This window comes from Penaeus monodon, chromosome 14 (genome assembly GCF_015228065.2).
Source record: "Penaeus monodon isolate SGIC_2016 chromosome 14, NSTDA_Pmon_1, whole genome shotgun sequence".
Classification (NCBI taxonomy): Eukaryota; Metazoa; Arthropoda; class Malacostraca; order Decapoda; family Penaeidae; genus Penaeus; species Penaeus monodon.
Window position 1 is genome coordinate 47,747,728 of NC_051399.1, and position 12,146 is coordinate 47,759,873.

General features: G+C 40.0%; 5 non-coding genes and 1 pseudogene across 5 annotated transcripts; 2 read left to right on the forward strand and 4 right to left on the reverse strand.

Moving 5' to 3' along the window:
* The first annotated feature begins 1,211 nt into the window (after nt 1-1,211).
* On the forward strand, nt 1,212-1,374 carry LOC119581314. Its single transcript, XR_005229464.1, has one exon. It is a non-coding gene; the product is annotated as a U1 spliceosomal RNA (small nuclear RNA).
* A 677-nt stretch (nt 1,375-2,051) lies between these two features.
* Nucleotides 2,052-2,166, reverse strand: LOC119581405. The gene has a single exon (XR_005229542.1). It is a non-coding gene; the product is annotated as a U5 spliceosomal RNA (small nuclear RNA).
* Nucleotides 2,167-3,767: 1,601 nt separating this feature from the next.
* LOC119581435 lies at nt 3,768-3,886 on the reverse strand. Its single transcript, XR_005229562.1, has one exon. It is a non-coding gene; the product is annotated as a 5S ribosomal RNA (ribosomal RNA).
* Nucleotides 3,887-4,704: 818 nt separating this feature from the next.
* Nucleotides 4,705-4,823, forward strand: LOC119581451 (annotated as a pseudogene).
* A 1,208-nt stretch (nt 4,824-6,031) lies between these two features.
* Nucleotides 6,032-6,150, reverse strand: LOC119581436. Its single transcript, XR_005229563.1, has one exon. It is a non-coding gene; the product is annotated as a 5S ribosomal RNA (ribosomal RNA).
* A 4,780-nt stretch (nt 6,151-10,930) lies between these two features.
* Nucleotides 10,931-11,049, reverse strand: LOC119581448. Its single transcript, XR_005229574.1, has one exon. It is a non-coding gene; the product is annotated as a 5S ribosomal RNA (ribosomal RNA).
* Between the last annotated feature and the right edge of the window lie 1,097 nt (nt 11,050-12,146).

Genomic DNA, 12,146 nt, shown 5'->3' on the forward strand with positions numbered 1-12,146 from the left:
GAAGCCTTTTTAATATCAGCTCTTTAGAGAGTAGCTACTATCAAACATTGAGAATGCATACACACTTTACAATTAGTTCATATCTTCATCAAAGAGAATGGAACAATGAAAGAATATATTTTCTTTGAAAGCTGTTGTAGATAATGGTTCTGGTGTTCTGTGGGCAGAGTGGTTCAAGCCCTTTTATTTGCATTTCTGTACAAAAATGTTACAATATGCTTCTATCTTCACTTGATATACACTGTAGATGAAGTCAAGGTGTCACAGAGTAGAAAAATATTTTTCATTTACAGACCCCTAATTTGATATGATAGTAATATTATTGATAATATACCTGTGTCAATGAGTTCATAAAATTAATTATTTTATATCTTGATTATAAGTAGATTAATCCGGATGTACTAGCGACCCAGTTTGACATTGTTATTTTTTGACAGAAATAACAGACACATAATGTAATATAATGTAATTCCAAAAAGTTGATGCAAATCCCCTTTGGAGGGAATGGATCAGGTTTGGAGGTACTGTATTATCTTATGTTAATAATTTGACTTAATATATTGGAATGATATTTTCCCTGGAGGGAGTGGACCGGGCTGATCCGCGGCTAAGTTGGAGCAAGCCCCTAGCATTTCCCCATTTTTCAAAAAATCGGTAAAAAATATCTAAAATTAATTAGACTATACCTTCTATGTGATATTAGCGTAAAGTATAAATATAATTAAGATCTGAATGGTATATACCCGAGTGTTCATTTAAATCGTCTGAATATTACATTTATGCGGACATGTATATCCATCGGTATTTATGGATGGATATGTGTGTGTAAATGTATGTGTACACACACATCTGTATGATTACGAACATTGCCCCCCCACCACAAAAAAAAAAAAAAAAAAAAAAAAAAAAAAAAAAAAAAAAAAAAAAAAAAAAAAATCGCGAACATGCTAAAAGTCGTATAGAATGACAGAATTAATTGCGCGAAAAGCTTCTTATTAACCCTATGATATGTAATGGATAGTTTCACATTTAATGTCTTGCAGGTGAACGTTTTTGTTTTTTAACATAGTTTTGAAATATAATTGTAAGTGTGTTTCACTAAGAGTTTCTTGAGAAAAGTAAAGGCATATTTGGTATTTGTATAAAGTGTTGTAGATTGTGTGAGGTTCTGAGTGTGAGCGATGGTGGGTCGGCGGGTGGGCTGTTTTAGCATACTTACCTGGCACAGGAGATACCGTGATCACGAAGGCGGTTCTCCCAGGGCGAGGCTCACCATTGCACTCCGGTGGCGCTGACCCCTGCGATTAACCCAAATGTGGTTAACTCGAGTGCGCAATTTTTGTTAGTGGGGGACTGCGTTCGCGCTATCCCCCTATTTTACACATCGTTATACAAATATCCGGTATCCCCATTTTACATATCGTCATACAAAAGTATTACTAAAGAACTACCTCTCGTAAGTGTTGCCGTGAGAAAGATTCTTAAATGGCGTAGCATCTCTTAAATGCTTATGGTTTGATATATCCCAGTAGATATATATGATAAATCAACCCAATAGAAGAAAACTGTCTTGTGGCTCTTATTTATTCTCGTAAATTATTCTGTAACATACTGGACATATAGATCTTGTAATCCTATATTAGATATCCAGATGGCCAGTTGCAGAAAAAAATACAATATCGAAGACATGGACAACTATTTATTATTATTATTATTATTTTATTTAATATAACTATCACTAATATATAAGAAAACGTTTGAAAAAAAAAGTTTTTATGTAAATGTTATTGATCAGTAGCTGCTTAATTTTGTATATTAATTTGAGGCGTAACTCATTGTTCAAGAATATATTTATGTATTTTACCCTTAGAACTATAATGTTAACACTTCCTAAAATTTTAAGGTGTGGGTTTTAGATGAGATTAGATGGATATGAATTCTTAGGGTGTAGCTGAAATTGAATGGGTATTCGAACAATTTTATTACAGAACTGAATCCACTTGAACTATATACAATATATCAAATGTATAGTCTTAGCATATAATTTTAATGAACCCACCGAAGTGGGCTATAGAAAAAGAGTAAGACTCATTGAGTTGTTCCCCCCCACGGAAATCTTTAGTAAAAGGCGAAAGATTTATGCGTTTTGAAGGGAAACCAGAGTTAAGTATACTTTCTTCTTTCTTTGTTGGGTTTTTGGCTATCAGCCAACGGCATGCGGCCCAAAGGTTGTTAAGCCAATGGATCCTATTTATTCTATCAATCTATATAAGGTCATAAAGTTTTGTCTCCCTTAGAAAAGTTATTACTTTACTTATTTTTTCATTTGACAATAAATTTGATGTGAAATCTATGTTTTTTATTCTTAAGTAATTTTTTAGTTGTATATTGTGGTTGTAATTTGGGCATATTGTGAGGATATGGTTTATGTTAAGGGTGGTTGTGCACTGCGGGCATTGTGGAGGAAATGTTTTTTCAATATAGGGAGTGAGGTGGGTAAGTCTTGTACTGTTGACCCTAAGGCGGGCCAACACCACCACCTCCCTTCTCTCCTTCCTGTGGGTTGTGTCCCACAGTTCTATTGTTTTGTTTTATTTTGTGTGTGAGTTGGAGGCTTTGCCACAGATGTATTTTTGCATTTATAAGAAACATAAAACACCTGAGATCTGTACGAACTATGGTAGTGTCCAGATCGCCAGTTGACCCGTCTAGTTTCTCAGCCTGTTCATTGCCATGGATGCCAGAGTGGCCTGGTACCCATATTAGCTTGATTGATTTGTTGGCACCATGTAACTTACGAATGATATTACCCAGTAGTTCATTTTTAGTGGTTTCTAAGGATTTAATAGCTTTAAGTGAACTTAATGAATATGAAAAAACAACTATTCTGTCGTGGGTCGTCGATAGTGCAAAATCAATGGCAAAGAGTTCAGCAAGAAAGATCGATGTATGATTCGGCAGTCTGAACTTTAGTTCACTTTCAGTCGACCATACACCCGCACCCACACTCTTATGTCTCGAAGCCGTCGGTATATATATGAAAAAAAGGGAGATGTTTAATAAGGATCTCTCTGAACCTCTGGCGTACCTCCACTTCCGGCGCCATGACCTTTTCTGATGGAAGCCAGGCTTCCATGATAGAAAAAATGTGGGTTTCCCATGGCGCTATATTTGACTGAACCAGGGTATCGATGGTAGAGAGATCTATACCGACTTTCTCGACGAGGTCGTGGAGTCTGGTGGCAAAGGGCCTAATGCCACTATTGCCATTAGGATGGGTTGGGTCTCGAGCCACCTTTGCGGCATAGCTCAGGGCTAAGTGGCCGCGTCAGATTCGGAGGGGAGGTACTCCTGACTCCACCTGAAGACGCTCGATCCGAGTGCACTTCAGGGCTCCAAGACACACACGCAAACAGGTATTCTGCACAGCATCCAAACCTTTCAAACTTGTTCTTGATGCCGAACCATACACGATTGACCCATAATCTACTTTATACCTAATTAGGGCTTTATATACCATTAGCAAAGACTGTCTATCAGCTCCCCATTTATTAGCAGAAATGCACTTTAATAAATTCAGTGCTCTTTGACATTTATTTTTTAACTGACCAATGTGGTCTTTCCAATTGAGACTACTATCAAAAAGTAGCCCAAGAATTCTCAAATAATATAGTATGTACTTCTATTAAGCGGTAAGTCGAAGAATACAGTGAAGACACACCACTGACAACTAAATATGAAAGACATATTTAGCATATATAATAAAATGCCAACAGCATCTGGTGTTCCCAGGCGGTCACCCATCCAAGTACTGACCAGACCCAACGTTGCTTAACTTCGCTGATCGGACGAGAAGCGGTGCTTTCAACGTGGTATGATCGTTGGCAAAGGATAGAGAAACGTTTGCCACTTTTCTCTCAGTACTCGTCATTTTTATACATTCTAATATAACGTATATTTTAGTTTTGCATCAAACTTCATGACCATGACATTCCAGTCATAACATGAAGATCTTTTCCATAATGTAAACATCAATCACAATCGACCACTATCGGGAATATTGGCAATTCTAACTCTATTGTCACCCCTTGCATGCACTTACTGTAAGCCTTTTACTCATTATCGAGCTGTGCAACTTTGTAAAGAATATAAGGTGTACAAGTAATGATAAGAAATTGAGTAATATTACATTTCATATAGTTTTCAAAGTGTACTCATTATACTGCATCTCTTGCACACATAAATGATATAGTTAACCATAATAAATACCGATTATTATTGAATCTTAAACCTTGAGTGCTTTCATAAAACATTTTTTCCGCTATTGTTGTTGTTATTATCATTTTTTGTATTTGTTTCATTATGATTATTATTCGCATTTTCCTTATTATTCTCATCATCATTATTATTAACTTATGATAATTACTGTCATTAACACAGTCATGCTTTTCGTCGGTTCTCTCCCACGCGTATAGCAGTAACATGACAGAGATTTATTTACGGAAATGAGAATCGGCATAAATAAATATCGCATGTTCTAGTTTGCATAAATGAATAGTGACCCTTAATTAGATTTACTTGCATGAGTGATCATGTGTTACTGCATGGCAGATAAAAAGAAATTTCCAACAAAAGAGAGAAAATATCAGTGTAGATAAACTTCATTTTATGTCACGCATATATTGGGATGCTTTTGACACATACGCCAACGATCATACCACGTTGAAAGCACCACTTCTCGTACGATCAGCGAAGTTAAGCAACGTTGTGTCTGGTGAGTACTTGGATGGATGACCGCCTGGGAACACCAGATGCTGTTGGCATTTTATTATGTATACTAAATATGCTAAGCATTTATATACAAACTATTGCAGCTCCTCTTATATCTGTAAGAAATTGAATGGAAATTATGCTTCAGTCAATAAGAAATAAAATAAAAGTCATCGCTGTCGGAAAGAGGAAAAAGAATAGGCAGAAAACGGATAGGATAAATCGTACGAGTAAGGAAATGAAATCCAATACTGCATTCTAAATACTAATAGATTTCGCGGCAGTTATGGAAATAAATAAACCTGTAATAATAATGATATTGTGTTAGTAATAATCAAATTAGAAATGATAAATATATAGTGAAACTTAATCATGATTTTTTTTCATTAGACTATTATCTTTACTACAACCATTTTATACTTATTGTTATTTTGTAGATACCATTACGGATATGATTATTACTAACACAATTAATATCCTTATTATTACAGCTTCAATCATTTTTCTTTCTAAATCTGCCGCCAAAATCTGTTCAGTGTCAGAAACTTAATAAAATGCTTAGAATGCAGAATTGCACTTGCTTTATTTACATCTATGAGTTCTCCTGTTCGTTTTCTTTGTATTCTTCTCTCCGAGGGTGATGACTTTTACTCTAATTCCTATGGACTGAAGTATAATATCAATTGATTTGTTCACATAAATGTAAGAAGAGATGCTACAAATAATCATGAAATACTTAACATATTGTTACGCCGACCGCCTCGTCTCTCTGCCACCAACACAAGGCAGGCTAGGCAGACGGCGTGTTATCCACAGGGTCGTGAACACTGAACAGCTCCAAGAGGCACCGAGCACCACAGCGTCCCAGAACACCAGGAGGGGAAACGCCAAGTGGCGAGGCAGGGCACGAAATAAACACAAAGTTACAGTCTTTCCTTTATTTACACAAGTTATTTACCCGTACACTTTTGTATAGGCACAATACAGGGGGGAACCAGCATGCCACACTGCACGATACAGCTTATAACAGGGCAACACAAAGTTTATATCAGGTCACAAAGGCACACACGAGGTCTTCACAGGAGCAGCACCCAACCGCGTCTCCCTCTTGGCTTGTTCCTCCGCTCACAGCCAGCTGCGTCATGTTTGCCCAGGTCCCTTCATGTTAACACATGCCCAGGTCATCCTTATCATGTTAACACATGATTCGCACAGAGACAAAGACCCACTGGCGTAGCAATATTCAGTGTATATAATAAAATGCCAACAGCATTTAGTGTTCCCAGGCGGTCACCCATCCAAGTACTGACCAGACCCAACGTTGCTTAACTTCGCTGATCGGACGAGAAGCGGTGCTTTCAACGTGGTATGATCGTTGGCATATGTTTATTTAACATTAACCAGTTTTATTAATATAATATTTATTATATTAATAAATATTAATATAATGTATCTTGTTTTTGCATCACACTTCATTACAATGATATTTCAGTCATCAATGCATTAATCATCACTTGGCAATTTGAACTCCCAACTTTTAAGCACCTGTCGTAAGCTTCTTCCTGATTTTTGATTTATGCAACTCTAAAGAATGCAGGGTATACAAGTAAAGTATAAGATAATGAATAAATAAATCTATGTACACTTGCACATCGTTACTGTAAGTAGGAAAAGTTAAATAATATAGATGATAATAAACAGAAATTCTGATTATTATTGAATCTTGAGTGCTTTCGTATAACTTCTTCCTGTTACTATGTCTGTACTTTTGTTGGTATTATCAGCATTTATAATTGTATTTGTATAATTGTTCCTAGTAATTTTATCATTATCACTATCATTAATTAGTCCTTTAAACATGTGATAATTGTTGCTTTCAAAAGCATTATTGTTATGGTAATGACAATAATGATGCTACTATAATCCTAAAAGTCATAATGATGATCACTTTTATGATACTGGTTCTAATATTGATGATAATTTGAATGAAAATTGAATAGAAGTGATGTTGATAATACTGGTTATGATTGTAACCCTACTACTAATCATCATCATCAAGGGGCTAACGCCGACGGGGGCACATGGCCGCATCCACCCTTCGCTTCCAGCCACGAGGATCCCTCGAGGCGAGTCTCCAGGCAAGCCCACGGCCCATCTCTAATTCCTCGTGACAGGTCTCGTCGAGCTTCCCAAGCCATGATCTGGGTCGTCCCACAGGTCTCCTCCACCCAGGGTTGTCTCGCAGAGAGACAACCTGGTGGGCAGGGTTGTCCACAGGGAGACGAGCTAGGTGGCCATATAGCCTGAGTTGGCGATCCCGGATTATGCTAGTAACAGGTCCCATACCAGTCTCACGGTGTAACCGGCGGTTGGACACGCAGTCCTGTCAACTGTACCCCATGATCCGGCGAAGGGACTGTTACAACAAAAGGCATCAAGGCGAGACTCCAAGACACTGGATAGCGTCCAGGTTTCCTTCCATAGAGCAAAACTGGCAGTATCAAGGCCTTGAAGACACGCAGCTTGGTCCTTCTGAGATATGGACTACGCTACCAAGGTATGTAAAACTTTCTGTAACTTGAACGTCCTCGCCGCAAGCACGGACCGACTGAACGGGTTCCCCTATCAGGCTCCCAAAGTCCTGAATCTTGGTCTTGGTCCAGGAGACCTCTAGGCCTAGGGGCTTTGCCTCATTGCTAAATGCATCAAGAGCCACCACAAGTGACTCCAGGGTCTCGGATAGGATGGCAACATCGTCGGCAAAGTCAAGGTCTGAGACCTTATTGCCTATTGTTGCTCCACACTGACTTTGGCTAGTAGCTCTGCCCATTATCCAGTCCATACAGGTGTTGAAAAGTGTTGGTGCAAGGACGCAGCCTTGCCTCACCCTTGAATTAACAGGGAAGAAGTTCGACATACCCCCACCACACTTTACAGTACCAGTATAGAGGCTTGCTATCAGGCCAATAATCTGTGTCGGAATTCCCCTGAGCCTCAGGATCTCCCATAACGATTCCCGATGCACCGAGTCAAACGCCTTCTTGAGGTCGATGTAGGCTGGAAGCAACCCACGACCAAACTCACGACGGCGTTCCACAATTACTCGAAGCACTAGTATACAGTCTATTGTGGACTTGCCAGGAGTAAATCCAGACTGCTCCGGTCTCTGATGCCTCAGTAGGTGGTTGCGGATCCATTTCAGAAGAATGTGGGCGAGAACCTTGCCTGGTATGCTGAGCAGTGTAATGCCACGGTAGTTGCTACAGTCCCAACGATCCCCTTTCCCTTTCCAGAGAGGGATGACCATGCCCTTTCAGCAGGTCAGGGGGAATGGTACCAGACTGCCAGATGGCAGTCAGGACTGTATGCAGGCCCCGAGCCATAGGTTCACCCCCAGCCTTTAGCTGTTCAGCAGGGATATCGCATATGCCTGCAGCTTTCCCACTCTTCAGCTTGAAAATCGCCATCCTAACCTCTGTTAGGGTAAGAGGTTCCTCGCTGATGGGTGGGTCCGGCACAGGCACTGAGACATCACTTGCATCCAAGCTAACTGTTGGAGGGTCTACCTGGTACAACTGTTCAAAATACTCAGCCCAACATTCACGAACCCCAACATGATCTGAGATGATCCGTCCATCCGCTGATCGGACTGCAGTCATCTGTGAGGAAGGCTTAGAGTTCAGCTTTCTCAGGGCTTGGTAGGCAGGGCGAAGGTCATTTACCAAGAAATGGCCTTCGACCTCCTCAGCAAGATTCCTGATGAACTGTTCCTTGTCCCTTCTCAGCAGTGTCCGAGCCCTACGCACCATGGAACGACGCAAGACTTGATTCTCATTCAGCCGAGCCTTGCGACACGCTTCAGTGGCCTCTAATGTCTCCAGGGAGATGGAATTCTACCGTGCCCTCGGGCGTAAGCCAATGGACTCCTGAGCTGCTTTGAGTGTTACGCGCTTGAAGAGTTCCCACAGAGCAAGTGGGTCTGTCAGGTTGTTGAGTTCTGTGAATCGGTCAGAGACTGCCATGGTGAACCCACGGGCACACTCCCCCTCCCTTAGTCTGTCCAGGTGGAACACCTTTGGGTGGCCACTGGAGGGACGGGGAGTTTTGAAGTGGACCCGCAGGGTAGCCACAACCAGCCTATGGTCGGTGCCCCAGAACTCGGCACTCCGGTAAACCCTGTAGTTCTGGAGGATCCTCCATCGCGTGCTAACAAGAATGTGGTCGATCTCCTTGGCCACTGTACCCGTATCGCTGTACCAAGTCCAGCGATGCCGGTTGGAGCGCTGGTACCAGGAGCCAGAGATCCTCATTTTCTGGGACCTAGCAAAGTTTCCCGGAAAAGGAGGCTTTTCTCGCTGCTGGGATCAGCTCCTGAGCCATGGGGGCCGACAGACATCTCGTAGCCAGCTCGGTCACAGCCGGATACCGGACTGAAGTCGCCCAGAACAATGCGAATATCTCGCCGGGGGCAATTGTCTGCCACAGATGCGAGTTTGGCATAGAACGCCTCTTTCACATCAATTTTATATACATCGGTAGGAGCGTATACAGCAATAAGAGACATGAAGCCAAAAGCATGCTTCAGTCTCAATGCCATAATACGCTCATCAACCGGTGTCACCTCAAGTACCGAGGGCTGAAGTCGGCTGGAGATGGCTATGGCTACACCCTGGAGGTGGTGACCATCGCTGCTGCCCAACCAGTAGTAGGTGTAACCACCCACACTGATCGTGCCGCTACCAGGTTATCTCACCTCTGAGAGGGCAGCCACCTCAACTCCCAGTCGCCTCAATTCCCGTGATAGCAGATGTAACCGCTCATCCTGCCGCAAGGACCGGATGTTCCAAGCGCCTACCCGGAAAGCACGCCTGAGGTTAAGCCTCGGGTGGTCACTCTGTGTGCACGCCATCTCTGCCGCCCCCGCCGACACAGCCCCTAATAAAGGGGGTCGGCAGGCTGTGGGACCGCTAATAACTAATGAGACAGTAAATCAATAATTAGATGAAACAAATGATAATGGTCATGGTAAGATAAAACATAATAGTCATTGTGACCATATATATATTAATGATGATACAGATAATTGGGATATCTATGATGATGATGATAATTATAGCTAAACCAAATGCCGATAGGGGTGAAGAGTAAATTATTAGGCTACAAGGTCACATGTTTTCGAGCCTTTTCACTTATCTTAATATGTAGTTTCCTGTTGTGCAAGTTTTTCTTTGGAATATTTTCATATTGTTTCTAAATCGATTTTCTATAAATGACCCGTCCTACCATGAGTTAACTAATGATAACCAAGATGGCCTCAGTAAACCGCCGTTTGGGATGACATATACCATACTGGTGCAAGAAAAGGAAGAAGTAAACGAGCGTTCATGAAATATAGTAAAATGAATATAGCACCTGTGTTTCAGGTGGTCACCCATCCGAGTACTTAACAACATCGCTGGTGGGATCTTAACCTTTAATACCATTTGCTTTTGCTATTTCACTTGGTTAAAATACTGCCGCAAATTTTGATAATTTTATGTTCATTATTCTTTTTCAGATATTATTATTATTATTATTGTTATTATTATTATTATTATTATTAATATTATTATTATTATTATTATTATTATTATTAATAGTAGTAGTAGTAGTAGTAGTAGTAGTATTAATAACTTCCATCTGTTTTCTGTCTATCCTTCTCGCTCTTAGCAACGGTACATTCACCTTTACTGTTTTACTGCTGATTGAAGCGTATTTTTTTATGGAAATATGTAAGGAGCTGCTGTAAACTCTTGAGAAATGCATAAAACATACAGCATATATAATAATATACCAATAATTTTTAGTCTTTTTTTTTATCACCGATTCATTTATAAAAAAGCGCTATAAAGCTCTTAATCAATCTTGCCGATCCTGAGCTTTCTAACCGAGATCTAGGATTTTTCACTGATCCTTTTTTTATATATATATATATATATACGTCCATATATATATGTATATATATATATATATATATATATATATATATATATATTTATGTTTGTTTTTAATTCTCAAATAATATAGTATGTACTTCTCTTAAGCGGTAAGTCGAAGAATACAGTGAAGGCACACCACTGACAACTATATATGAAAGACATATTTAGCATATATAATAAAATGACAACAGCATGTGGTGTTCCCAGGCGGTCACCCATCCAAGTACTGACCAGACCCAATGTTGCTTAACTTCGCTGATCGGACGAGAAGCGGTGCTTTCAACGTGGTATGATCGTTGACTTTGAGCATTGAAACGTTAGCCACTTTTTTCTTAGTGCCTGCCGTTTTTATACATTTTTAATATATTGTATATTATATTTTTGCATCAAATTTCATTACCCGGTCATTCCAGGTGTCATATTGTTTGGCAGAAATTCACATGAATTCCCTTTTCATTATTCACAATACGACGGAAGATCGTTTATATGAAATCTGAATATATGCGAATGCCGTGGATTGTTCGTCGGATGCTGATGGCACTAATGACATACGTTTCTAAATAATGGATTAGGAACTGTTTCATGTATATAATAAAGGCTTATCTTTCCTTCCAAATTGCAGGATTGAGGTGTTTGTGGATAAGTCATAAGTTGGCAATTCACGAAATATGCTTCTTTCCGATCTCAAATATGTTACCTAGACATCTGCTATAAAATATCTTTAAAAAACGATGAAAATCGATAATTGTATTTTGTTTATTCATATTTCACCTGAAAATCTTTGATTTGCACAGATAATTCATCTGTCTCTTTGTCCCTTCCCTCTCCCTCCTCTCTCTCTCTCTCTGTGTGACTCTGTCTCTTGACTCTCTCTTTCTCAGCTCTTGGTCATAATGGAACGGCATTTTAATACTCTTGATTTTTGTAGTGTCGTAAACTCGCCTCTCAGTTGTAAGTGGAATGAAATCAAATATTTGGAAAGGAGAATCGTATTTACTTTTGTTATCCCTATGATTTATTCCGTTTGTTTTCTGTGTATCCTTTTCCCTGTTTCCGACGGTGTTTGTTTTTATTTAATTTGCTATTTGACGTATAATTTCAATTGGTTTCTTCATACAGTTATAAGAAGAGCTGTTATAAGTTGTGAAGAAGTGCTTAGCGTATTTAGTATTGTTACCCTACCGCCTCGTCTCTCAGCCACCAACACAAGGCAGGCTAGGCAGACGGCGTGCTATCCACAGGGTCGTGAACACTGAACAGCTCCAAGAGGCACCGAGCACCACAGCGTCCAAGAACACCAGGAGGGGAAACGCCAGTGGCGAGGCAGGGCACGAAATAATCACAAAATGACAGTCTTTCCTTTATTTACACAAGTTATTTACCCGTACACTTTTCTAT